Source organism: Talpa occidentalis, unplaced genomic scaffold (assembly GCF_014898055.3).
Source record: "Talpa occidentalis isolate TD23 unplaced genomic scaffold, MPIMG_talOcc4v2.1 talOcc4.14, whole genome shotgun sequence".
NCBI classification, from domain to species: domain Eukaryota; kingdom Metazoa; phylum Chordata; class Mammalia; order Eulipotyphla; family Talpidae; genus Talpa; species Talpa occidentalis.
In genome coordinates this window covers 69080088-69106290 of record NW_023601433.1, presented here as the reverse complement: position 1 = coordinate 69106290, position 26203 = coordinate 69080088, and the positions used below count along the sequence as shown (strand labels likewise).

The following is a 26203-nucleotide window of genomic DNA, read 5'->3' as shown; positions in this document are numbered from 1 at the left end:
ATCATTAGGGAAATGCAAAGCCAACCCACAATGAGATAGTACTTCACATCCATTAGGATGGATATTATTAAAAAAAAAAAAACAAAATCAGAAAATGGTAAGTGTTGATGAGGATGTAGAGAAATTGGAAGTCTTGTACATTTTTGGTAGGAATGTAAAATGGCATAGCCCAGTGGACAATAGAACTGGTGGATCCTCAAAAGAATTAACATATGAGGGGCCTCCCTGGTGGTGCAGGTGTTTAAGTCTCAGCACTAATAAGGCCACTGTAGCATGATATCAATCCCTGGCCAGGAATGTAACCCACATGGTGCAGCAGAACTCTCCAATCTCACCTGCTACTCCCCTCAGCAGTGTATTTCAGTAAATCTGCCTGTTCAGCTCCCCACTCTGACTCTGGTGAATCCTCTCACCCCTTGCAATTCTGGCCTACACCCTGGTACTTCTCTGCATAAATAAATAAATCTTTAAAAAAAGAATTAACATATGATCCTGCGATTCCACTTCTGAGCATATACTCAAAGAAATGAAAGCAGGGACTTGAACAGATATTTGAACACCCATGTGCATAGCAGTATTATTATCAGTAGCCATAAGGTAGCCTCAACTCAAGAGTCTATCAACAGATGAATGGATAAACAAAATACGGCAGAGATATATAGGTGATATTAAATTTTAAAGAGGAATGAAATTCTGCATATGCTATAACATAATCTTGAAGACATTATGATAACTGGAATAAGCCAGCTATAAATGGACAAATATGTTATCATCCCAGTTATATGAGGCATTGAGAGTGGAGAAAGAAAGTAAATCAGTGGTTGGCAGGGTGTGGGGGTAGGGTAGAATGGGGAGCTCATGTCTAATGGGGCACAAGTTGAGAAAGATGAAAATGCTCTGGGGACAGAGGGTGGTGGTGATTACACCACAATGTGAATGTCACCAGTGCCACCAAACTTATACTTAAAAATAGTCAAAATGGAAAATTGCATGTTATGTGAAATATATTACAATAAAATTTAATCAAATTCGTATTTATACGCACATGGTATTCTCTTGTGAACCTAGTGCTATACAATGGTTCACCTTCTCTTCTCCAACTTTTTGAAGACTGGACCATGCCTAGAAAGCTACAAACTTTGCTTTCCCAAGGTGGATTTAAAGAGATGGACAGACACTGTGCTACCAGAGGAAACATGTGGTTTTTCTCTTTGAGGACTGCATTTTGGGTTTCTAGACCCAATACCAGTGAGTGTGTGTAGAAGCTACCGCACACCAACATGCAATTTTGCACACCAGTCAAATGACACTATCCTACTCGAAATAGCATTAGATCCCACAGGTTAAGATCTGAGTCTTTGAAGACCACCTCTACTTCAGACTGGTCACAATCCCAGGAAAACATCAGGCAGTTACCTAGGTTTCTGACCAATGTTCTGTAGATTACTGGTTCCTATAACTCCCTTCTCAGACTTCAGGCACCATCACAAGCCCAGAATGCTATCTGCGCTCCTGACTGACTGGCATAAGAGGTTCCCATGACCTCTTCCTCAGGTTTGATTAATTTTCTAGAATAACACACATAACTCAGGAAATCTACTGACTCACTAGATCACCAGTTCATTATAAAAAATATTACAGGACACAATCAACAGAGCAAAGTATGGGGAAAGGCAGTGCTTTCGTGCCCTCTAGGTACACCATTCTCCCCAAATCTCTGCATGTTCACCAACATGGAAGCTCTCCAAAGTCCCTTCTTTGGGGGCTTACCTGGAGGCTTCATTACATAGTCAGGATTAACTCATTGGTCATTGGCAATCACAACTCACCCTTCAGCCTTCCTCTCCTTCCAGAGGTCAGAAGGGTAGGACTGGAAGATCCAGTCTATAATCTTTAGGTTTGTTCCCCTGGAAACTAGTCCCCATCCTTTATGCTACCCAAGCAGTCACCTCACTAATATAAGAAGGGATAACTTTATCACCTGCAAGACAGGAAATTCTGGTTAATGAAACAGATATGAATGCAGACCAGCAAAACCATTGCAGTCTTTGATAGGAAATGTCTTAGAGGTTTGAGGAAAGTGGTGATTGCAAGCCCTCAGAATTTTCCCTTGTCTCATTGTTTCCTATCTTTTACTTGGTTGTTTCTGGGGGTTTGCAAGAGTGACATGGTATTATGTATGGTAGTTAGTCCAATGGCAATAACACTTTTTTAGGACAACTTTGATATTATATACTAATTTAAGGCTAGCCACTGCCCAGAATGTGTTGTTCACAATAACAGCAATGTTATTATAATAGCTAATACTAAAAATGTGCATAAATTTGTTTTATATATTTTAAGTGCCTTATTTTGCTTAATTAAAAAAAAAAAAAAAACAAAAAACAGCCATAGCATAGCTGTTACTCCCTAGTTGGGTTCAATATGGTTTTAGCACTACCTAACAAAACCCTTAGTACTCAAAATGATTTTCAAACCCACAGGAAAAAATAGTACATTTTCATGTGTGAAGATAGAACTTGGCTATATTTTATCAGCACTGACTTTTCCTAAAGTTTCAAGAATCTTGAAATATTAAAAAATGTTTTTCCCTCAGACTTGAAGTTTCTAATGGAAGCTCATGAGTTGGATGCTGTATTGATCTAATATACCATTAAGTTGCAAAATGGTACAATTTATCATGTCCACATGGAATTATGGGAAATTCTCTTCACTGCTTTAGGTCCCCGTATATATTTTTCTCATTTCTTCACATAACAGGATAATGATAGAGCAGCTCTCATTTCAGTCTTTTGTTTTCAACAAGCAAATTCGTGTAAACAAGCAATTATTTTTGAAGTAGTGTACTTTCTCCTATACCATTTAAAGCAATGATTTGTTTATTTCAAGCTGTAAACTCTAGTTTCTGCCTGTAAAATAAATTACCTTTTGTATGAATATGAGAACACAGTTTTTCTAAGTTACCTAGTTAAAATTCTCTCTTTCCATAGCACATTAAATGGGTTATTAAATTCCATTAGCTTAAGTGCATGTAAGAAAATCATTTCTACAAATGCTAATATCTAAAACCAAAATTGTCTTTTCTGGGTAGCCGTGAAACCAAAGTCCTGACCTTACATGAGGCAGGAAAAACAAATAAACAAAGCTCAATTTACATAACAATGATGTCATTGCGTTCATTGTTGAACCTTACCTCCTGTCTCTGAAGAACATATAACAGATGACATTTTATACACATTAATTTTCCTGTTCTTTGGTGGAATAACTACATTCATTCTGTTGCACACTGTCAGGTAGTGACACATCCCACAGGTAATAGCATTGTCCTGGATACTGACTCAGTTTCACAATGAACACACCCTTCTTCCCTCTACTTTCAGGTTTCTCTTTTCAGCTTCTTCCTCCACCTCCCTGCTTTATGACTATCATTGGCATGGCCCAAGGTCAAGTTTTCCTCTTCCCCTACATTCCAGTCCTAACTTCCCTTTCTTGGCCTCATGTGTAAAATTTACTGGATTCTTATCCAGTCTACTCAACTCCTGACTTATCTGAACCCTGGTCCCACGTGTTGTAGGACATGCCAGAGTTACAATTGAGAATTTACACATGATGGAACCACTAAAGTTAGCAGATGACACAGAGTTTTCAATCAAACACAGTCAATTCTCCTTATGTGCAGAAGTTATATTCTACAATACCCACGTGGATTCTGAATTGGCGAATACTGAACTGCTGCTCGTAGGGAAAATTCAGGGCATGCTGTTCGTGTGAATCTCTGGTCACAACACTGCTGTCAAGCCATCAATATATGACTTTGTTTTATCTATGTTTCTGTTTAAGGATGTTTTATTTAATATAAAATGTTAACATGGCGCTAACAGCACAGCTAACAGTGCTGTAATTTGTGCATACATTTGGAACAACTGAATGCAGTTCTTTGCAGCTCTGTGCATGTTTATCAATAACCACAAAAGTATGCTAAGTGCTTGATTTGGGAATTAAAGTAAATTTTAATGAGTAGGGACATTTGCAAATATGGACTCATGAGTATGTACTGTATTTAAATAGAAATATATGGGCCAGGTTAAAATCAGTAATAAAAAAAAAGTTTCATTTTTTAAAGGGACATTTTCTACTAACTGAGGCATGTGAATCAGGTCTAGCTTAACTCAGCCAAGGTTAAAATTTTTGTTAAAACTGTGTTTAAAAAGCCCTGGATTCTCTTGTCTCTACAGAGTACTTCTAAGTTACAATTTGTCATAACGGGCATTATAATCTAGTTTCCTGTGAAAGTTCTGACATTCTAACACAACCCATGCCAGCAGGATTCAAGCAACTCAACAGGGTTCAGTATTGTCTTTGGAGAAATCCTTATTCAAAGGCATGAGGGAGAATTCCCCCCTTAATCCTGAAGGAAGACAGCACTATTTTCCCATCCCACACTGGGTTGTCTGTCTATGACTCAAGAATTCCTTTCTCATTGCTCTCTCTTTATCATGCCTGCCAGTTTTATGCAAAATGGCACTCACTGAGCTTTCACTACCTGGCTGAATTTTAGCAGGATCAAGGAAGATGCAAGGTTGATGATGACTGTGGTGAGGAAGGGTTTAGAGGACTTCCAGGGATCTCTGCTGGTGTTTCAAATTGTGAGGTTTGACCTGGAGCCAAGTTCCTGGGTTTACCTGGCTTGCTTTTCTCTTTAGGATTTACATTGTGACCTGTTTCAATGGAAGTTTAAAACCATATTTCAACATGCTTTGTGATGATGAATCCTGAAAAAGTCCCTTCACAAGGGCTCCCAGCAGAATTGCAATTGGCACTAGCTGTCTGCAAAAACACCTTAGGTCTGCTTTAGATCGCAAAATGGAAATAAGTTTTCAAAGTGTTTTTCAAGTTGCTTTTGGGTTTTGTTAAATGTAGAAATCTTTCTCTCTCTTCCTTTTGGTCAAATGAAATGTCACTGTCAATTTTTCCTGAACATAGAATCATGCCATTGGATACTCGGGAAAAGAAAACCCACATAAAACATCTACCCCAATGTTGTGGGAGAAATGCCGGTTTAGTAAAGTCTTTGTTCTGTGGCCGAGGCTGACATGACTCTTCCCTCACATCAATTTTTACTTACATATTTTAACTAATAAAATTATGCCAACTGACAACCCACAAGAACAACCAAACAGCAATTACTAAAGAACAGGATTGCTTCAGTGAGTGGTGAAGAAAGGCAAAAAGCATTATGAAATGACTAACATTTCTTAAGTAGAGCACTAAGAATCTCACTTGCCCTGGAACTGATTTCTTTTGCTTCAAGAGATAACCATGACTTGTTTGAATCTGGTTTCTACAATGTTAACAGAGAGACAATAGGATTTGCAGGCAGTCTGCCCTTTTAAGATGCTAAGGGATCCCTCTCTCTGCTTTGTTGAGGAAAATGTCTTTCCAGAGATCCAGAGGTACCACATGCAATGTACACATGTAACACTGCTTTTAGAGGCTTTATTCACTTCTTCCTGGCTGGCTATGCATGCAGTCTTGATCAGGTGAATTAGCCTGCTGTGGCCATGTGTCCACTGTGGACTGGAATTTATTATCAGTTTATTATTGCATTGAATTGTTACAAGAGCATAAAAAGAGAGTGGATTTACATCCTTTGAGTGCCTTGCATTCAAGAAATGGTCACTGTCATTTTATTTCTGCATCACAATCCCATCTTTCATTCATTTTACACTTCCTGTCCCTCCCCTCCAAGGCCAGCTAAAGCCCACATAACAGGAAGGCAGTCTTTGGGGTGACAGATGGAACTTAGCACCAAGTTGGGGAACCTGTTCAGGCCCAGGAAAGCAGTCAGGCACCAGAGGGGAAAAGAAGTTAGCAAAATGCAAAGTGTCTTTATTACAACTCAACTGATTTTAAAGTTTCCATTTCTTTTCAGCAAATGTGTTTTCTTCCTCTCATGGAACTAAGAACATATGTGCTGCCTGGCAGATGATTTCTGCAACTCTGAAAGTCAGGATTGGAGAAGGCTGACTCACAATTTCTTACACTGCACGTGTGAAATCTTTCAAGAAAACTTGCAGATTGCAAGTTCCACAGGATTTTGAATGATGCTCTCAAGTGCTTTTCAATTAAATTGGTAAAAAAGAATTGATCTATTATTGGCTTCTATTTCTGACGTTTTAAAACCATTTTAACCACTCTGAAGTGGAACAAAAGGTAAAATCACCGAGAAGAACAAGAAGGTGACAAAGTGGGGTGCTGTAGTTTTGTTATCAATCCTTCTTCTGAGGTGAAGATTCATTTGCTTGGTAACCAAAAGCTGAATATAAAAAAAAAAAAAAAAAAAAAAAAACCCAAAACCCTTCCAAAAAAACAAACAAACAAACAAACAAAAAAACAGGTTCTTTTTTAGAGACCTTATTACAAGAAAAGCAATGGACAAGGGAGAGCTCATGCTCAAAAGTATATTCTCCAAGCCTCGGGGAGGGATTTCTTTTCATTTGGGAAGACTGGTCTGTCAAGGATTCAGTTTGAAGACTTAGAGGTTATGCTCAGGATGCTCCTTTTGCCCCTGACACTTTCTCATTTGTCTGTTTTTTTGTAAAACACTTGGAAATAACTAGTTAGGTCTAGTTCTTGGGCTACTAGTCTTCCATTTCACTTCTTATAAAAAAGCACAGTTGGGTGTAGACTTTGCTCTATTACCATAGCTGCCTTGCAGTTAGAGCTCTTCAATCATCTTAGCTATTTAATCTTTTTTTTAAAAGATTTTATATATTTATACAAGAATTGGGGTACAGGCCAGATGTGCAGGAGGGTGAGAGGATTCACCAGAGACAGAGTGGGGAACAGAACAGACAGATTGAAGAAATGCACTGCTGAGGGGAGCAGTGGGCGAGACAGGAGAGGTCTGCTGCACCATGTGGGTAGCTCTCTGGTCCGCCGGGATCAAACCCGTGCTGCAGAGGCTGTGGACAGCTTCACAGCACTGTGCTCAATCACCTACGCCACCAGGGAGGCCCTTAATTATTTAATCTTATGGTGTCCCTGTGATGCAGATTTTACCAGTGACAAGAACAGACTCTCAAGGATTCCACAGCCAGCAAGACTTCATTGACTCTAATCATTGACTTCTTTGCACTATACTATGTCTTTGTTGTTAACGATTTATACCATACAGTTTTTATTAAAATTGAAGTATCATATTGCTTTTGGTAGGATGGCCATTTTAATAATGTTTATTCTTCCAATCCATGAGCAGGGGATGTCTTTCCATTTCTTTGTGTCTTCTTCTATTTCTTTTAACAGTGTTTTATAGTTTTCTTTGTATAGGTCCTTTACCTCTTTTGTTAGATTTATTCCCAAATATTTGATTTTTTTTGTTTCGATAATAAAAGGGGTGGTTTTTTTGATTTCTTCTTCTTCAGATTTATTGTTTGTGTATAGGAAGGCTACTGACTTTTGCGTGTTGATTTTGTATCCTGCCACTTTACTGAACTGATTGATGAGTTGAATTAGTTTTTCTGTGGAGATTTTGGGGTTCTCTATGTATATTATCATATCATCTGCAAATAGTGATAGTTTGACTTCTTCTTTTCCTATTTGGATTCCTTGGATGTCTTTCTCTTGTCTTATTGCTCTGGCTAGGACTTCCAGTATTATATTGAAAAGCAGTGGTGAGAGTGGACATCCTTGTCTTGTTCCAGATCTTAATGGAATTGCTTTCAGCTTTTCACCATTGAGAATCCAATCAAAATCTCAATGGCATTCTTCAAAGAAATAGAACAATTATTGATGAAATTCATATGGAATCACCAAAAACCCCGAATAGCCAAAGCTCTACTGAAAAAAAAAAGAAGGAAATGGAGGCATCACACTCCCAGACTTCAAACTATACTACAAAGCCATAATCATCAAAACTGCATGGTATTGGAACAAGAACAGACATACAGACCAATGGAATCGAATAGAAAATCCAGAAATAAACCCACAGATTTATGGTCAACTAATCTTTGACAAAGGAGCAAAGACTATGCATTGGAGCAAAGAAAGTTTGTTCAGTAAATGGTGCTGGGAAAACTGGGTCGCTACATGCAAAAGAATGAAGCTTGACCACTACCTCACACCATACACAAAAATCAACTCAAAATGGATTAAAGAACTAGACATAAGACCTGAAACCATAAAATACATAGAAGGAAATATAGGCGAAACACTACGGGATTTGCACATCAAAGACATCTTTACAGACACATCACCCAAAGCAGTGATAGTGAAGAGAAAGATAAACAGCTGGGACTACATCAAATTAAAGAGCTTCTGCACAGCAAAAGAGACAATAACAAAAACAAAGAGAAACCCCACCAACTGGGAGAACATTTTTGCACCCAACACTAATGATAAAGGACTGATCACAAAAATCTGCAAAGAGCTGATAAGACTCAGCAACAACAAAGAAAATAATCCAGTCAAAAAATGGGCAGAAGAGCTAAAAAGAAACTTCTCTGAAGAGGAAATGCAAATGGCCAACAGACATATGAAAAAATGTTCAACATCACTTGTCATCAGGGAAATGCAAATCAAAACTACCATGAGATACCATCTCACACCAGTGAGAATGGCACATATTAAAAAAACTAGCAACAACAAATGTTGGCGAGGATGTGGAGAAAAAGGAACTCTTGTGCACTGTTGGTGGGAGTGCAAACTGGTCCAACCACTATGGAGAGCTGTGTGGAGATTTCTGGACCTACTAAACATAGAGCTTCCATATGATCCAGCAATTCCACTCCTAGGTATTTACCCAAAGGACACAGAAACATCAATTCCAAAGAGCACCTGCACTCCTATGTTTATAGCAGCACTGTTTACAATAGCTAAGCTTTGGAAACAGCCCAAATGCCCAAAAATAGATGACTGGATCAAGAAGATGTGGTACATATATACCATGGAATATTACTCAGCATTCAAAAAAGATAAACACATGCAATTTGCAGCTACATGGATGGCACTGGAAGGGATCATGCTCAGCGAAATAAGCCAAAAAGAAAAAGAAAAATACCGGATGGTCTCACTCATAGCAGGAATCTAGAAAACTTAAATAAGGGACCAGGAAAATGAATATAAGAAAGTGAAAATCAGGGCCTCCCTGGTGGCGCAGCGGTTGAGCGCTGGGTTGCGAAGCTGCCGGCGACCTCTGCTGCGCCGGTTCGATCCCCGGCTGCTCCCCGGCCACCTGAGGAGGGTCCCACATGGCGTGCAGACCTCTCCTGCCGCCCGCTGCTCCCCTCAGCAGTGTACTTCGGTCTTTCTGCCTGCTCTGCTCCCCGCTCTGGCTCTGGTGAATTCTCTCACCCTCCCGCGCTTCTAACTGTACCCAGTGCATGTATAAATAAAAAAAAAAAAAAAAAAAAACAAATAAAAAAATAAATAAAACATGCCTCTATTAAAAAAAAAAAAAAAGTGAAAATCAAAATCAACAAAAAACTATGAACCAGAGACACTTTTTGGGGGGTGGGGGGCGGGAGGGGAAGGATTGGGGTCAGAATGGGGCATTTGCAATTGTATGGGGGAATATAAAAATAAAATTTAATATTTAAAAAAAAAAAAAAAAGTAAAGCAAGTTAAACTACTAGAAAAAAAAAAATTGAAGTATCATGAAGTATGTAAAACTAGAATATGATTCCTGTTAAAATAATACAGTGGAGGAAATGCTTCTTCAGCCGTCACTGTGATGATAAGCCTGGGCCAGGAGTTCTTTTACAAGATATAGGGCCCCAGTATCTATGCAGAAGACACCAGAGCAAGGACCTTCCCTGTACGATACAGTGAATGAGGTACTGCGGTCTTGGTCTGACCGTCTCCGGACAACATGTGGACCAGGCACTCACTCAGATAGGCTCACTTAGTGCCTTGGTTTTATTTCAAAGAGAGTATTTTATATATCATACACAAATTAAACAAAAAATCTAACAAGATCCTCTATTACTCCTGAAATGGGTGATAGAGTAGAAAATATGTCTCTGAAGCACTTTTTTAAATTACACGTTTGGGTAAATATTCCTGATGGAAAGCCTATGTGTGGTCACTGGCAGTTCTAGAAGCCAGAGCAGGACTGTGTGGGCAGAGAAATTGGAATGCAGGGGAGTGGGGCTTGGCAACTATCCCAACCTGCCCAGCTACAATCACAGGTTGGAGGCAAATCTCCCCAATTCAGAAAACAAAAGAGCTAGACTTTCTGCAGCCAAGGCCAGAGGAGGAGTTAGGAGTCAGAAAAACTAACTGCAGGCTACAGTGTAATCATTTCTGCTTCATTCCAGAGCTCAGTTCAAATCCTGAGCTCACCATTTGGCGACTACATGACCTTGAGCGAAGCACCTCAACTTTGTGGAATCCTGGTTTGCTGCGTGTAAAACGGGGATAACAATACCTCCTTGTATGTAGTTGGGAGGATTAAAAGATACTACACGGGCCTCCCTGGTGGCACAAGGGGTTAAGACGCAACCTATGAAGCTTAAGCAGCCACTGCACCACAAGTTCGATCCCCAGCCAGGGAGCAACCCACATGGCGCAGCAGACCTCTCCTGACTCACCCGCTGCTCTCCTCAGCAGTGTATTTCAGTCATTCTGCCTGTTCTGTTCCCCACTCTGTCTCTGGTGAATCCTCTCACCCCCCGCACCTCTGGCCTGTACCCCCATTCTTGTATGCATAAATAAATAAATTAAAAAAAAAAAGATACTACACACTGCCTAGCAGGTGGCACACAGTAGACAGTGACTAAATAGTAGTTATTATTTTGTATCATTGTGATCATCCACAATCCTGGGATTGCTAACATCACCAACTGCTATAATTTGAAACACATTTATTCTTTGCATTCTAGCAAACTAGTTCAAACCTTGTTTTTCAAATACATTATCTAGTTTGGGCTTAAAAAATCCCTGTGTATGTTCTGCTCTGCTTATCAAAGGCTCTCATAATGCTTACTCAAGAGTAAGTCAATTATATAGAATATTGTTCTGCCTCCTATTACTCTTCTTGAACCACATTCCATGTGGTAATGGGTCAATTTCTTTACTTCCTCTCTCCTCCTACCACATTCCATACCCTGAAAAGATGCCAGTTAAGTTTTAAGCCCCCCTTGAAAGTAAATTTACATCTTTATGTTTTTAAAGTTATTTAAAGTAGTTGTAAGTTCTTTTAATGCTCCCCATTCCAATCCATGCAACAAAATAGTAATGATAGAAAATTATTAGTGCCTTTGCCAGAGTTCTCCTGCTGAGCAAGATGACTTTGTAATGAACTATGCATCCATAAATGGTTGACTCTTTGATCTCTGGCTGCTTGTACAACTCTAAAGAGAAAGGCATTTCAGTACAAACCACACAAAGAGAGAGGAACACAGGTTATTTATGGGAGCCCACTGACTCTAAGTTTAGCCTGGCTCTTTCAAGATTCAAATACACACATCATTTTGACTGCCAAGTCTGTTCCCTCCCCTTATGGTGTCTAATGGGGCTGCAGTGTAGGAATGTCTGATCTCTGGCTTCTCCCTGGGGTGAGAAAGGTAGCTGGATTGGCAGAGAGACAGACACAACAGTATTTATAGAGACAGTAGAAAATTGGCTCCATATGCCTACAAAGGGAATCGGAGTAAATCACCAGGAGCCAAGAGGACTCCTGAACTCCCTTTCTGAGGCCAATTCAGCTTCTGGCTGAGAGTAAACAGGACCTATACCCAGCTCTCTAGCAGCACAAAATCCAGCATTCACATGCTTTTTTTCCTATGATGGTATTCCACCAACACTGTCACTTCACAGAGAGCAGGGAAACACCCTCTTTGTTGCCTTGAATTCAGAAGCTATTCTGACTCTCTCACTATACAATGAACTTCCTGTTGCAAACACGGAAGCTATGAATTCCCAATTCTGAAGTTGTTTATGCTTCGTTCCATAACTTTTGCAATGATTCTCAGATCATGATGTGCGTAGGTACTCTGCAATGTGAGTGAATGTTGACTCACACTGCTTGCTAAGGCAAAATCCAAGTAGAATAAAGATTGTCCTATCCTTTTCCCTGTCTTCCTCTGGACCAAATATGATAATTTTACAATCTGATGTCAGAATGTGAGGGCTATATGAAGACCTCTGTAAGGAGAAAACTCAGAATGAAAACTTCTTTTATTAAAGTGTGGAACTAATATAAAGAGGATTTTGATCAGAATCTGGCCGTCAAATTGGCCATTGACCATTCCAGATACTCAAGACCACATGTAGTAGACAAAACAAAAGAGAGTCCCTGAAACTGGCAAGCTCACTTTACTACTTTCTTGGGCTCCTGACTTTGGTCAAAGTCATATTCTGAAGAGTCCTAACATGGACTCCTATGTTAGATCCATTCTATCAAAAATTTATCGGTCCATATGCAGGAAGTCATCAGATACCTATACAGTCCACATATTGTTTGCCAAAAAACTCATGCTCTTTGAAGATTCTCTTATTCTTTTGTAATTATGATGGCTTCAGCCAGTGTCTGAACACAAAAATCAGAAATACAAGTGAATATAAAACATGGCCTGAAAAGTAGCACATTCATCAATGGCATCAAGGCCAAGTTAAAAGAAAGAATGGCTGAGAAGATAAAACAGCTGCATATCAGAATGTATACACACTGGGGTTTGATCACATGATTCAACTCAGACATTTTATTCCACTGGGCTCAGGGAAGGCATTACCAGAAGTTTTATAGATAGGCCTGGGTTTTATAATTCATTCACTGTCAAGAAGATGAATGTTCATTTTAGGATTTAATAAAAAGATAGACCTTACCTAAAAAGAAAGAAAGGAGTACTCCACAGATCCGCAGTGTGGTCTTTGGGGTGATACCCGGGGGCTCTGTATTAGAACTCCAACTCTGTCTCCAGGACACAGAGATTGCACAATGAAATCAACACAAATTTAGGGCCTTATTCTCTCCACCTGAAAAAAAATAAATAGCAATCATTGTTTCCACCAAGTAATTAGAAATCCATGCTGATTAAAACACACAGGTAAAACAAAGAGTAAAATTCATATATGATGTGGAGCACAGAATGTCTTGTAATCATGTATGCCTTTGTACAAGGTACCCAAACTTAGAGGTTTTAATTTCTAGTTTTCCATAAAACGTTAGTTGAACACTACAAAGGATGGTAAACACATTAAACTGGGCCAACCATGAAAATAAGAACAAGCTCATGTTGTTGGGAACAGAAGCAAATCAGGAGAGGCCAACTGAGAAGCAGAGAAACTGAATAAAAGCCTGAATTCACCTCCAACTGGCCTCCTTGCTCCCTTTGTTAGGGAATGTGATTACTCTATCATTTGAACAGCATAGAGATGCCTGAATTGCATCAGCATGCCAAATGGAAAATAATCATGGGATTGAGGACATTTGGGGAGAAAGGGAAGGCTGGGCCAAGGAATTGATTTGATCAGCACAAAGATTTTGAAATTGTGGAAGAGGTCCAAGTCACCTCTTCTTTGGAAGAGAATGTCAGGATCACTGAGCAGCCCCAGAAAATTGAACTTAACATTGTGATCTCCCCCTAGAGTTAGCCGATCTATGTGTTGCTGGAAGCTATGGTGAGTTGAATGATTCCATGAACTGGGTGTACACAAAATGGTACCATCCTTTAGAATAACATTTCCCCAAATAGAAATTTGTTTCCTTCAACCCTTCTTGAGGTTCAGAGAGACACATTTCTCAGTGGAAATAAAATCAAGGATGAAGCTATGAAAGAAAGTCATCAAACACAATTAAAATGTGTCACAAACCCACTAATATTGAGTATTCACCATAAAATTGCTGTTATTAAATCTTGAACTATGTCATAATTAAAATATATCACAAACATATTGAATGTTGACTCTGAAATAGCCATGTTATTAAACTTATAAAGTAATGACTCTGTCCACACAATTTAGATTGTTTCTTGTGCTAAGTTCAATTAATTATGAATAGTATTATACTGGAAATAGTCCTAATTATATTCCAATTACTACTCCCTCATGAAGCTTTATGTGCTTTCTTATTTTGTGTTCTTTCCTTGTTTAATATTTGTGATAACATTTCCCCCACTCACCAAACAAAGTTCTACTAGCCACTGAATGATAAAAATAATGAAATGCTGAAAATTGAAAACTACTATGCCAACTACCTGGTACTTTAATAAGGCAACTTTCCAAGCCCATTAGTATCACTTTTAACTTTAACCACAACTCTAAGAAAAGTAGACTTGCTCCTTCATCACTCACAAGAAAAAGAATCTACAAATTAAAGGTTATATTTGTGCAATGAACCGAGGATTTGAACCAAGGTGAGTCTGTCTTCAAATTCTGGAATTCTTCCACTTGATGTCCTTTCATTAACCACTGACCAGGCAAAGGGGTGATTATTTTGTTAAATAAAATGTTTTCAACATAGCTATTTGACAGTTTTCTTAAGAATAACGATAACTAGCTTATATGGAGTGCCAAGCATTATTTTCCATGCATTAGCTCATGTAAGCATCCTGACAACCCTATGAGTGAGGCATAATTAGTTTCATTTTACAGTTGAGGGGGTCAGAGGGGTTAAAGAAGTTGCTCAAGATCACATAGTACATGGCACATTCTGATCTGAGATCCATGTTCATCTCGTGCCATAGAACATACCACTAATGGCTCTACTGTTTCTGTACTTGCAATAGTTTGTAGTTCTATGTAAATAAGTTTACTGTTTGGGTTTAAAAAGTCCCAACCTATTCCTGCCATCTCCCACTTTTCTTTGAGTTCCCATCATCCAACCACCCTGTTCTGACATCTCATCACACCTCCCCAGCCTCCAGGTCATCCACTATTCCCAGGCCCATAGTTCTGCCTTCCCTTGTGATTTGGCCAATTTCTTCCCTGATCTAAACATTTTATCAGTCTTCCCAGAAATATTTGCCCCAGTGGCTGCCATTTTACTCTTCTTTCTTCTAGTCATACCACTGAATGTGAGAGAAAAGACAGGCGATATGAGAAAGTTATGAATGAGAAAGTAGACAAATTAAATTGTAAGTGAATAGAGCAGATACTGCAATAGAATAGGAAATACATCCTAAATGATTAGCTGGGTATTGGTCATTGGTATTGTTGGAAGTACTACTTCCTTTTTAGGAGTCACAGGGTGAAATCTCTACAATTGCATGTTTTCATACCATGCTTTCCACCAAAGTCCCAATAATCCTCTTCTATGTTCCATTGGGTCCCTTCTCTCCCCCCACTCCCTCCCCATTACCCTCTTTTGATTGCCTCAGTTTTGCAGTCAGATTTCAAGGGTTTGCTACTAGTTTTGGTTTTGTCTGACTCTGTTGTTTCTCCATATTCCACATATAAGTGAAACCATCTGGTATTTGTCTTCTTCTGACTTTTTTTCACTTATTATTATTATTCGCTCTAGTTTCACCCAAGCCATTGCAAATAACAAGAGTTCATTTTTTTCCTTTTATAGCTGAGTAGCATTCCATTTTCATGCCACATTTTTCTAATCCATTCTTCTGTCCTTGGGCACTTAGATTGTTTCCATAACTTGGCCGCATTAAACAGTGCTGCAATGAACACAGGAGTACATCTATCCTTTCAATTATATGGGGTTTTTCTTAGTATTTCTTTTTCTTTCCCATCTGGCTCCTTTGTGTATTATGAGATTCAAGATCACTGATTTAGTCCTCCATTTGGTCTAGTCTTCTTCTATAGCTTTCTGCAGAATTGTTTAATCTCCTCTGTTGACCTTTTTGCATTCAGTCTCTAATATCTGCTAAAAAGACAATGATGCGTCTGGAGGTGCCATACCATCCCCGACTGTGCAGAGACGTGAGCACAAGAAATAGCCTTGGTTCTAGGCCTGCGCTATGGTTGCCTCCCCAAAGCAGGCACAGATGAACCCACTGGACAAAATGAGTTCACTGTGGTCACTGACAATTCCTTTCTAGAAAGGTGTGGGCTGGAGGTTACATGGCAGGGGAGGTGGGTGGTATCTTCTTCCATGGCTCCTCCAGGCAGGAACAGACAATCCTAGGAGCCCAGAGACTGGGCAGTGTATAGCTGAGTGGCTCTCCCCACTGCTGAACCCAGTCCCTGGCCCCTGGGTAGCCTTCATTGAACTGTCAAATAGGCCAGGTCTGGGGGCAAGGGAGAGCCCAGAAGATGGCTAGAAGAAGGGACAATATCTCTTCCCGGCAAATTGGCAATGCCCCTGATTTACTGTTTCCCAGTCTTTCCTATTCTTTCTGATGGTTTTTCACTCTCCATCTTGCTAGAGACACTGATCCCCACATCCCAGGTCCATTCCAGATGTGGCTGATCCTTCTAGACACCAACCTTTGTACTCCTTTTGTAAGAGTAGCCCCACAACATTGCCACTTCTAATCCATCACATGTATAACTTTGTAGTAAAGCTCTCTTAGGGGCAAATCTGGTAAATTCAGATTAATTGGGGCAAGTAATTAAAAAGTGTGTTATAATATTTTTTCAAATAGATATATTACTTTTACTCAGAGTAACTTCAGATACTCTAGTAAAATCTGCTACGTGGAAATGCTTGATGGACTTTGTTATAATGAATGAATAAGAACATCTGTGATAATTTAGTTGTTAAAAAATGAATCCCTTAAAAGTAGTGAGTGTGGGGCCTCCCTGGTGGTGCAAGAGGTTAAGATACAACCTATGAAGCTGTCCGCAACCTCTGCAGCAGGAGTTCCATCCTCGGCCAGGGAGCATCCCACACGATGCAGCAGATCTCTCCTGCCTCACCCACTGCTCCCTTCAGCAGTGTATTTCAGTAGATCTACTGGTCTGCTCCCCACTCTCTCTTGTAAATCCTCTCACTGCCCCCCGGCCCCACCTCGCACCTCTGGTTTACACCCCAGTTCTTCAAAAAAAAAAAAAAAAAAAAAGTAGTGGGTGTTTTCTGAAAACATTACCTTGGTATAATATTTTGAATATTGCTACTTAGTTTGTAAGATTTTAGAAAAGATAGTTTGCTTAATAAAGATTAACTTCAAATCACTTAACTCTAAATTACTTTAAAATGGAAAGACTGAGATAAGAAGAATATTAAAAGTACTGAATCTGGTAAGTGGAATTTTATTTCACTTTTTGACTACTGAAAGCTAGAAGCAGAATTATGGAAATCAGCCTGTGATTTAGAGTGACTGGTTAATAATGAGTGGGTTATTCTGTGCAAGCATAATCTGCATGGGAAAAGCTATTGTGAAACTTGCCCATTTTTTGCAACAGAATCTGTCCCTCTGGTTCATTGAAATCCAAACTGGCTGCATAACTAGATAGAATGTGATATGTAAGAAAGATGAGATTTCTCTCCTAAGTATGAAATAGTTGGTAATATTCAGAGTTAAGAAGCATTTTTTGAAGAGTATAAGGGGCTTTGTTAATTAAGTTCCTATTAATAAAGTCTTTAAGCCCTTAGGTAGCTATTTTTGGTTTAATGTGAAACAACAGTGATATGTGAAGCCAGAGAAATGACATAAGATGCTACAATTTGAATCCTGCAATTGTATTTCTCATTTCCTGATGCCACTGGTATAAAGGGGTCCTTTTATTGAGTAGATTTAAAAGTACACAATCCTAAAAATTACTACACTATATTATCAGTATTCATATTATCAGTATTCTCATTTTAAGATGCAGTGCAGTATTTTCCTATCAATTGTTCATGTCCAGATGAAAAGTAAAAAACAGGAAAAAACTAGAAATGGTTAATTTAATGACAGAGGTATACTCAAAATATGAACAATCACAAACTGCCCCAATGACAGAGATTCACACTTGCATAATTGAATACATGTCTGAGCTGCCTGTTGTACTGTAACTCAATCAGAGCCTCCTTTTTCTCTTGGAAATATTTCCAGAGTTCAATAAAGAATCTTAGTCAAACATGAAATCTTGAACTTGTTCTCAGTTTTGAGTACAAAAGTCAGTAACTTTTCTCTATTGGAATCATGTTTGTGCTTTTGCTCACAGAATAAAAGAATTTTCAATGTAATGTGAAGGCCCTCTGTTTATGAAAGTTCCTTGCTGATTCACAAGAACATAGAGACCTTTTATAAGGGCCCAGTTCCCCAACCAATTCTCTCCTGTTGTTCAGAATTAAATTCAGAACACAGTGTCATGGTAACCTAACTGTTCTTTCAACCATATCAAACATAGCTGAGAGACTGAAGAGCGTGGAAAACACCGTAAGATTTGTTGAAACACACCACCTCCTCGAGGTGGGACCTTTTCCAGAGATGGGCATGATCTTGCTCTCCCTTCATCTGCTCCCATGTAATCAAATTGGCATGGAAGGGAAGAGACACATAAGAAAGAAAAACAGGGTCCTGGAAATAGGTTCTTTGGGGAAAAATGCATGGTCACTGATGCCTGAAGTTAAGGATTGCGATCAGGTCATCTCTTGTGGCTCTTTTCTGTATTAAGGTTTTATTTTATTGAATTAACATTTTAGAAATAAAGGCATTCCAGGATAAGACCAGACTGCAAGTACTTAAAAGTCAGGAAGTGGGTCACAAAAAAAGAAAAGCACCAGGGAAGGAACATTTATTTGAAGATGTTGGTAAGGTTAAGCACCCCCTCCCCGGCCCCTGTCTTTTTAAAAATACAAATGAGCTTATTCATGTTTGAAGCCAAAGGAGAAAAAGTCAAATGAAGGATACAATTTAAAATAGTTAGGAAATGGGTCTCCCCGGTGGCGCAAGCGGTTGGGCGCTGGGTTGCGAAGCTGCCCACGGCCTCTGCGGCGCAGGTTCGATCCCCGGCTGCTTCCCGGCCACCGGAGGAGGGTCCCGCATGGCGCGCAGACCTCTCCTGCCGCCCGCTGCTCCCCTCAGCAGTGTACTTTCGTCATTCTGCCTGCTCTGCTCCCCGCTCTGGCTCTGGTGAATTCTCTCACCCTCCCGCGCTTCTGACTGTACCCAGTGCTTGTATAAACAAACAAACAAATAAATAAATAAACAAACAAATAAATAAAATACGTGCCTCCTTAACATAAATAAATAAATAAAATAGTTAAGAAAAAGTTCCTGGGGTGGGAGTGGGGGGGGGGTGCAGATGGGATCCAGAGCATTGGCAGAGAGACTGGTTTTAGAAAAGAAATGAAAGCTGTTGAGCCTCTCTCCCACCTCCCCTTTCTCTTGGCTTCAGGAAACTATGAACAAAACTGGTCAGAGTCCTCAAAGAGGGATCACCCCAGGTGTGAACATCCTCCATCCATCCTCCACCAGTTCCTACACCTCCCATGTAATCAAATTGGCACTGGGAGGAAGACAGCAGCGGGAAAGTGAAAAGGACCCCAGAAATAGTTGCCCTGAAAGAAAAGACATGGCCACTGATGCTTGAAGCCTTTAATTCCCCCCATGAATAGAATGCCACAGAAATGCTGTCAGTCAAGGGCCTGGGCCTGTTAAATCCGTATGTCTAGAATTAGATATAAAGCATATGTTTGAAGTCCAAAGAATAAAATGAATTGTCATGGTAGAGAAGCTTTCATATAGGAAATATTATCCTGAAGCCTTCCAGCTTGAGCCTCTCCCTATAACTACCTACCACAAATTATTTTTGTAATAAAAATGAGCTCTGAGAACAAACTAATTACATGGGAGAGCAACTTACACTTCACTGCATTTTTCACAATATACTTTTTTTTTCGTCAAATATGAGTTAGCCAAAGTAATTAGGGAAATGATTAGCAAAGCTCTTTATGGACTATGGACCCAAGTCATTTTTAAAAAGCATTTCTTTGGATAATGACTTTAAAACTACATTTCCTTTCAAGCAATAGCCTATTTTTTCCTTCAGCATAGATTTTTGGGGGACATGTGGTAATCTGAGAGAATATAACACTTCCCCCTAAATAATACCAGTTTCATTTTTCCTTTCATGACAGAATTTTCTGTAAGTTGGTAGACAGTCTTAAATGTGACCACTTCTTCCTAAAAGAACTCAAAAAGAACAAACTGCTGAAAGCCCAGTACAAATCATCTCTAGGTAAGACTTGGGAATCACCTCTAAGTTCGAAAAAGGTTGAGCTACTAAGCTGTGCTGTTTTTCAATTTTCAAGCAACACAGGACTTCTAAGAAATAACAGTAGGTTTTGAAGGCAAACTACTTACACTTTTACATTTTAAAATATGTTGGATGCTTAGGAGTAAACAAAAAATAAAATCCATCCAAATAAAATAAAATGACATTTTCCCCTGTGTGCTACTTAGATTTAGTAGGAAATTCCACAATATAAGTTTCAACCACCCTTTCTCTTCATTCTTTCGTATTCTGGGCACTCACTTGTATATAAAAATTTCAATGCTAAAAGCAAAAACCAAAAACACAAAGAAGATCAAAGTTAAAATTCATCTTTGAATGTATTAAACTTGTATTATACCTGTAAATTGAAATATAATTGATAGTACTTCTCCCTATCATTTCATGATTACTTTATTATTTAGATTTTCACAGAAAATATAGCTTCTATTCATTTTGGTGTGGTTATTAGCAGTTCCAAGTGAACCAACTGCTGTTTTCCCCACCATTGCTTCAACAAACATTGATTACATGGCTACTTGTGCCAGGCCCTGTGCCAGCTGTTTGGTACACAGTGAAAAAGAAAATAGCAGTCTTGTTCCTGCTTTCATAGTCACTGCCTAATGCAGAGAAACCTGTCCAATATCCTTCTCTTATAAAGTAATAGGCCTCCCTGGTGGCCTAGGAGTTATGTCTCAAGGCTATCACCTCTAGGGCCTGAGTTCAATCCCTGGCCAGGGAGCGGGCCCACATGGTGCAGCAGACCTCTCCTGTCTTGCCTGCTGCTCCCCTCAGCAGCATATTTCAGTAGATCTGCCTGTTCTGCTCCCCACTCTGTCTCTGGTGAATCTTCTCACCTACACCCCAGATCTTCCATGCCAAAAAAAAAAAAAAAAAGGAAATAGTCTTCCTCCTCCATAATATTCCATTTTCCTCCAATGCTTCCCAAACCCTTCACCTTCCCCTTCACTTAGAAGCAGAAGGATGTAAGCACAATCACAACAACTTGACTTTGGCAGTCTTTGCCTCCTGAAGATCATACATATAAGACACTTTCAAGATGTCTTTGAAATCATTATACATAGACAAAAAGGGCTGGTTGACATCCTGAGAGTTTCTGGACAAACTCAGAGTACAGAAGAGAGAGCAAAAGAAGGTGGTGGAAGGGCTCTTTCTCTGTGAAGCATGACACATGCCCTTTCTAGGACTAGCATCAACACATTGCAAATCCAATTTGAACTTGCAAAGATATTTCTATCATTTGTGACATTAATCACAGCATCCCAGTGAGATGGATCATTTTATTCAATTTTACTCCAGAGAAATAAGAAGCAAAGGTTACATGGCTTTCCCAAAGTCAATAATAGGCCAGGGACCAGGATTCAGAATTTTTAAATCCCTATTGTGTGCTGAGTGCACTCAGCCACATGCTTAACCTTGCCAAAAATAAGGGCTTAATTTTGACGTTTAACTAATTAAAATGAAGACATATTAGGCAAGGAGGCAGCACCTGGTTCATAACACAGTGGCATTATTTTATTGCTGTTTCAATCTAAAACTCAATATCCTTCCAAACTTCTCAACATTTATATGAGACAGTCCCTGGATTATCATCTCAATCTATATCTATTCCCATGTATCATATATTTGCAAAATTGCTCTAAGAAAACATTACTTAGGAAATATGAATACTTCAGAGAAGGGAAAAATGCTCTCAATGAAGAAGACATTTACTCTAATTTCATTTTGTATACATACATACATACATACATGTATATATTTAGAGAACATACATGAATAGACACACACACTCACACACATCCCATAATCAGCTGTAATGGAATTGAGAAGTTAGCAGATTCATTTGAGGGCATTACTCAAAAATCCGAGATGACAAATATGTGAGGTTCCCAAAGATGTGATAGTTCTAAAAATGATCCTATTGTATTTTGTCTTTCCACTTTCCCAATTGAATGGAATATACAGAACAGAATCTTCTGTTATTTTTGGAAACTGTAAGCTCTTTGAGGGCAGGCATCATACCATTCCCAGGGCAGTGTTTGACATATGGCCAGAACTGAACCAAAATCAACCTGAGTATGACTCTGTCTCTGTTATACCTTGCTGTCCTTGCATGCTCTTAAATTTTAATAGATTAGAGGCAAAACACAGGAAGTCAAGTTTTCTGTTTTACAGCTTAAGGTGGGCATTATAGAATTTAAAATAACACTTTATTTCAAATGGCAAAACCATTGAAAAGTGGCCATTTCAGATGACAAAATGAACAACATACTCCCAGCAAAATTAAATTTGGTATTGGTTTTAAGGGGGAAAAAAATCCAACCTATTCTAAATGATGCTGTCAGATTTACTGAACATTCCCACAACTTGAAAGTAACGCCAACTAAGGGCTTTCTTGAAGCTACTGTGCAGGGATAGAAAATGTGTAGTTTGGATTTGACTTTGTTCAAGACAAAGATGATGAGTAATAGACACAGCTTTATACTGCCCCCTGGTGGTATCACACTCCCACTATGCTCAGAAACTCAATCCCTGAGTGAAACCCAGACATGATATTTGGCTTCCTTTAACCTTCAGAAAAGATTTCTGAGGGTTAGATTTATAAAAATTTAGTCTCTGACCCCTCCTCAATGTTCATATGTTGTTTCTGCTCCACTTTTACAAGATTTTCCTGAGTAGCAGGGAGGAAGGCAAAGTGCTTTTGAGGGGGATGTTGGGATTCCAGTGGAAAACAAAGCAACCCTGACAGCCCATGCAAGAGATGGTGCTGGGTGGCCAGACTGGTTTAAGACCTAAAATCAACACAAAGGAAGTTTCCTATCATCAGCCATCCCTCATTTCCCATCCCCCAAACTCCCACACAGTCACATGTCCAACCGAGATATGATATGGTAGATCAAAGGACATTGAGGTCTGTTTAATTCCACTCGCCATGAACCTGCCCCTAGAAGTGGGAAAGGCTTCTCAACGTGATGCTCTTCTAAGCCATGAGGGAGAAGAATAAAGCAGTCATTACCAGGTTGACTCAGAAGACATGCCCGACAAAGGGCCTCTTTAGAAAAGGTTGCCTACACACAGAGAACTTTGGGAAATTGAAATGGTTGGACTGCTACTGGTTACTAGAGCTTCACATAGCATCCCTGAAGGTGCTGGCCTCTTCTAGGGGCTGAACTAGGGAAAAGAAAATAGCCCAGCACAAGAAAGAAGAGAAGGCTAAAGGGCCTTTTGCTACTAAGTCAACTTACACAGGTAGGGAGGAAAATAAAACTACCAGAGTGCCTTTGTCCATGATGAGGAGTGAGTGCAAGTGACTCTTAGATGGTATATAAACAAAGGGTGAAAAGAAGCTGGCCATGACATCACTGATTCCATTGTCCTTCAGTGTGGATTTAGCTTATCTGAGTGGTTTCAGGGCATTGGCCTCTGTTCCAGCCACCCCTCAACCCTGCTGGAGCTGTAAACTCAGGGAAATAGGGCAGCTTTGTGACCCTGTCACATGGTCTGACAATTTTGATCAATTTGTAGGCGTTAACAGTGACACCATCTTTGACACTAATAGTGACTCCATGCTAACTTACATCCTGACAACAAATGCTCCTTCCAGACCACTGGCTGGGACATGTTCCTTCTCATCCCAGCATGAGGGCCTCCAAGAAAAAGCAATGGAACTTGGTTCCTTTGACTTTTGACATCTGCGCTATGAGGCATCTCTTATCCTGGTGGCTCCTCAGCCTGACACCAGGAAGAGAGCATAATCAATGTGGCTTTCTCTAGCGGCCATTCCTTTATTAGCCTCTATCATTCTTGGCCTTTAAGACGTCTCTGTGGGTGAACAGGGTATCTCCTTGCTCTCGTTGCATCTCCTTCTGGATCAATCACAGAAAATGTTGAAATATCTACTGGCAATTTAACCCTCATCATTTCTATCTCTCTCTTAGATCCATTATATTTTCAGTTTCTTCACTTCATACTTTCAGTTTTTGAATATACTTCTGAATACATATTTGCCAAAAAAACAACTTCCACAAGTAATAGTGATAAAGACGTATAAGTTCATGTGGGGAGCAAATCCCAAACACTCTAATTGTTTCAGTGTTGTGGTTTGGAGCACATTCTTTTATATTGTTGCAGAGTCAGAGAAATGATTTTGTCAGAGAAAAACTCATAAAATTTTAGGAAATCAGGCAACTTGGCTTTCTGTCATTATTTTAATGGATCACAGGCAATATATTTTCTCTCCTTTCCACCACAAATAAGTTATTTACTCATGAGCTTGTAATGAGCAGGATTGCTGCATTTAATGAAATATCAGCCTGCTATTCAAGTTTATATAAAACATTCAACTATTAACTCACCATGAATTCCTGCTCACCCAATAGGATATTTGCCATTTTTGATTTTGCAATATATGATACTTATCATCAACTTCATCTGTGTATGCATGCTAGTCCCTCCCTAGAGTGAGTCCCTTACCTCCTTCATATATTTGGAATTTCTCCCCATGCCCTGGTTCTGCTCAAATCCAGGGCAGTCTGCAGAAGGCTTGCCTCCCTTGAACCACAGCATTCATTTATTGGTTTAACACTTGCTTTGGTCTAGCAGTTAGGTATCAGCACCCCTTTCCTGCTGACTAGGAAAATGAGGTTCAACAAGATTGAGTAACTAGCAATTATTGTGAGTATGATAGAATTACATTCCCCTGAACTTTAAAGCTGTTTTCTCAAGTATATTTGACAAAGAGGATGTGAATTACACTAGTTCTCCCTTATCTGTAGGAGATATGTTCCAAGACCTCCAGGAGCTGCCTGAAAGGGCAGGTAGTACCAAACTTACATATGCTACGACTTTTCCCATACAGACACACCTGTGATAAAGCTTAATTTATCACTTAAGCACAGTAAAAGATTTACAACAACTAGGAATAATATATAATTATAGCAACATGCTATAATAAAAGATATGTGAATCTGTTCTCTCACTTTCAAAATATCTCATTGTACATATTTTTGGACAGCAGTTAACCCCGATAACTGAAACCTTGGAAAGCAAACTCCAAAAAAGGATTGAATACTGTGCTAGTTAAGTTATGTACAGTTACCTGAAGGTAGGCTTGACAAGAGATTTCTGCCTATTACAGCATATGGCTTTCCTGAATAAGAACCCTTATTATAAGTGTAAGAAATGTACTCTCAGGGCCTTCCTGGTGGTGCAGCAGGTTGAGCGCCGAGCTGTAAAGCTATCCACAGCCTCTGCAGTGCAGGTTTGATTCCCGGCCAGCCAGGGAGAAACCCACATGGTGCAGCAGACCTTTCCTGTCTCGCCTGCTGCTCCCCTCAGCAGTGTCTTCAGTCCGTCTGTCTGTTCTGCTTCCCGCTCTGTCTCTGGTGATTTCTCTCACCCTCCCCCACCTCTGACTGTACCCCAGTTCTTGTATAAATAAATCTTTAAAAAAAAAAAAAGAAATGTGCTTTCAAAGTGATTCACTTTCTTTAAAGGCAGCTTCCCCTAAAAGTTTCAAGTTGGAAATTCTCTTTTAAGAAGTGAGATTGGAAAAAGAGGAACCTGTAATAACCTCTAAGAATGAACAAGGAGTTACTCGAAATTATTTACACATTATAATACATCTTGCATTCAGCAAAAGGTTTAAAAGTTTCATTTTCATAATACATAATCCCAGAAAGTTGAGCTTTGGAAATTCCCCCCAAAATGGCTGATCCTGGCCTCCATTAACTACCTTAGAGTTGAGGCTACTGGGAGCTGCATTCAGGGTATGCCCTTGAACAAGTCACTAGCCCTACTGGTTTTTGAAATCTGGAAAATGAACTGATTCAGATATCTGGCTTCTAAGTCTGCTGCTAATGATTAACTTTTAAAGTACCTTCATGCCACATCATTTTTATTTTTTGTAGACCCAAGAAGATAGCTTTAGGTTCTGCTGTGCACACACATACATATACACCACATCCATTTTATGTGATAAATATAATATAAAATGTATGTCATCCCAATAACTTTGGGAAACTGTTCAAATAATTATAGACAGCAACATTGCTTATTTCTGCAACACTAAGACATGTATTTTTTGCTG

The 26203-nt window shown here is 39.4% G+C and overlaps 1 protein-coding gene across 2 annotated transcripts in view; it reads right to left on the bottom strand.

Moving 5' to 3' along the window:
* The window catches only part of KIAA1217 (KIAA1217 ortholog), a 606452-nt gene that overhangs the window by 403463 nt on the left and 176786 nt on the right, over nucleotides 1-26203 (bottom strand). The window contains exon 2 of one of the 2 annotated variants that reach the window (XM_054695156.1): nucleotides 12826-12975. The gene's annotated coding sequence lies outside the window, so the exon portion shown is untranslated. Of the gene's footprint in view, nucleotides 1-12825; nucleotides 12976-26203 lie in introns of those variants that run through there. The other variant, XM_054695157.1, reaches the window with a different exon arrangement.